At 32.5% G+C, this 3,001-nt stretch overlaps 1 non-coding gene across 1 annotated transcript; it reads left to right on the top strand.

Moving 5' to 3' along the window:
* The first annotated feature begins 531 nt into the window (after window positions 1-531).
* Window positions 532-686, top strand: LOC125592091. Its single transcript, XR_007327941.1, has one exon. It is a non-coding gene; the product is annotated as a 5.8S ribosomal RNA (ribosomal RNA).
* The last annotated feature ends 2,315 nt before the right edge of the window (window positions 687-3,001 follow it).

Below are 3,001 nucleotides of genomic sequence, written 5' to 3'. Positions count from 1 at the left end.
AATTGCTAGGATGTGAAAGATAACATCCGTGCCTCAGCTTCTTGCAAAACATGGCGCGAAGCTGCAGTATCTATTCGTGTAGTAGAAAAACACCCTTGGTTTTTTTGTTTTATGGTAAAGTAAACCATCTTGAAAACATGTCCTTAAGCTTTTTGTATTTATATGGATAAACATCTTTATTTTTGTAGGCCTAAATAAGATCCTTCTTATTCTTTGCTATTAGAGTATTCATAATGCATCTTTTGAGTTGGCCTCTCAAAAGTTGATCTTTAGGCATTTTCCACCCACAAGGTGTTTGATGAAATGCTTAACTTTTAACTAAAAACGCTAAGGGACTTCTCTCAAATCTCTTATTTAAGGGCCGTTCCTTAGATTTTTTAGTTAAAAGCTAAGGGACCCTACGCTTAAGGACCCAGCATAAGGGACAAAAACGGTTATCTCAGAATCAACGTCTAAAATCACATTTCCTCGAAGAAACCTTCTCGACACACTCTCGGTAAAATCTCTCGAGGATAAGTTTCAAAGAGAGAAAAACCCCGGCAACGGATATCTCGGCTCTCGCATCGATGAAGAACGTAGCGAAATGCGATACTTGGTGTGAATTGCAGAATCCCGTGAACCATCGAGTCTTTGAACGCAAGTTGCGCCCCAAGCCTTCTGGCCGAGGGCACGTCTGCGAAGAAACAGGGTTCCACTGGAAGAACCATGCCTATACCAACGGCTACTTCGCGAGTAAAATCGTAAAAATGCTTAAGTCTCGATACGGCCCAAAGAGGGTCCGAATTGCGGACAACGGCCCATGCTATTTCCAAACTGGGAAACTGGAATCACCTGATTTGAAAGTGAGATAACTTATTCATGCAAACTCCTATGAGATTTATTCAACTTCCTGGTGAGAGTGTACTAATCAATACATGAATAAATAAGGAAAAAATATGTGCAGATAACATAAGAAAATAGCTTTTAAAAATTACTAAAATGTTTGTATACCCCTAGTAAATTACAATTAAGGCCTTTGGTTAATTTTTTTTATTGTGATTATTTATAATTAAAAATAATTAAGAAACACATCACCTGTGGTTTTGTTGCCTTCAAAAATGTCTCTTCCTTGTTCGGGAACCAAGTCACCATCTCTTGGGGAAAGATCTTTTGGTAGGTTCGCTGATCAAGTCTCATAGTGATTCCCTCGTGTCCATGCTAATACACCTACAGAAACATTATTAAACTTTCAACCAACAACAAAATCAATTCAACCTTTAGACCAAACAGCTCTTTATCTAACGTAGACTATGTTCTTGTTTAAGATTGATACACTTTTTTTTATAAACAATGGATTCTTTCAAAACTCTCAGTCGTTGATTGTTAAGTATTTACAATTCAGCGGTTCATATTTAGGACATAAAAGTAGAGCTTTACTTTACTTTACTTTATGGCCCAAATTCAATACTTGGGAACATATAGTTACATAAACCCAATTTCCCTTTTAAGAGCTTTTAAATTTAAGAAAAAATATTATATGCAAGTTCATTTACATAAATTATGAAATTTAGTTATATCCTGCAGCTCTACTTATGTTTGTACATCATTTATAAATTTAGCTAAAAGTCTCAAAGTTTAATGAGAAATATACAATAGGCTGTCGAATCAAAATAGTACAACAGATTTCTTAATATGCATAAACTTAACTATGCATGTGTTTAGTAATCTCGACCTATTTAGAGAAACATAAATGTACAATTACCAAATTAATTGACGTTCTCAGAATGATGTACCCATTATGTTTGTTCAATAGCAAAGGCAAAGTGGTTGGGTCTTATATGGTTTGCTCTTTCTTATATTATTCATGTTGTTGTTCTTGAACTTGCAATATTTTTGTTGCTGGTAGTGACTTAGAGTTTGTGAGAAGAAGCTCTTTTACAAGTTTGTTCTCTCCATAACTACTTGTAGTTGATAGGCTACTCTCGGACGCATTTGTATCAATACCCAGATCAATACTATTAAAATAAAAACGCAGTTGGATTCAACTTATTTCTAGATAAATTTCAACTTATTTCTAGACAATTTTTTTTTTAAAAAATACTATATAATATATTTAATACAACTGCAATCTAAATATCAATAACAACTTGTCCTATAATTTAGTATATGGTAAGATTTTAATTAAAGGAAGAGATAATTCAAGGCTCATTTATATCAGATACATTACATTGATCTTATTTATAGAAAACAAATCACGGTGATCTTATTTGTAGGAATGAATATTAATGTATCTACATCTTAACATTTTAAACTAAAAAAATATTTTAATTAGGTTGTTAAAATATCTTAATTTTTTCCCAAAGAAATATTTGATTTAAGTCTTAGATATTTACAATTAGGGGTGGGCACTTTATCCGATATCCGAAGCGGCACCCGAACCCGATCCAAAAAACCCGAACCGAAATCCGAACCGAAATAGCAAAATATCCGAACGGGTATTGAATTAAGAGAAATTGGATATCCGAACCCGAACGGGTAATATCCGAACCCGAATGGATATCCGAAGATAACCGAACATATGTATAATTAACTTTATATTTCTAGTTTACATCTCTCATTTTATATAAAATATTTATATTGATACTACACGTACTTTAAGTTTATATGATATACATACAATTACGGAGAAAATGATTTGCTACTCACTTAAAATACATGTCAAACTTTTTATTTCAAGAATTAACAAAAAGTTACATCCAAAATTTAAAAACATTAACCAAATTAATGTCTTTTTAGTTTCAAAATATTATGTCCAAATCTATTAACCATTGAATCTATTAAAAATAAAAAAATAGTTAAGTGAAAGTTATATTTTTAAATACAAGAAATTTGAGAAATGAAAAATTTAATTTTTTTTTTCAAAATCTAAATATCCAGACCCGATCCGAAATAACTGAATCCGAACTAAAAATACCCGAACCCGATCCGAAGTACAGAAATACCCGAACGGGTTCTACACCTC

This window comes from Brassica napus, chromosome C8 (assembly GCF_020379485.1).
Source record: "Brassica napus cultivar Da-Ae chromosome C8, Da-Ae, whole genome shotgun sequence".
Lineage (NCBI taxonomy): Eukaryota > Viridiplantae > Streptophyta > Magnoliopsida > Brassicales > Brassicaceae > Brassica > Brassica napus.
Note: the sequence above shows the minus strand (reverse complement) of the source record. Positions and strands in the feature narration are given on the sequence as shown.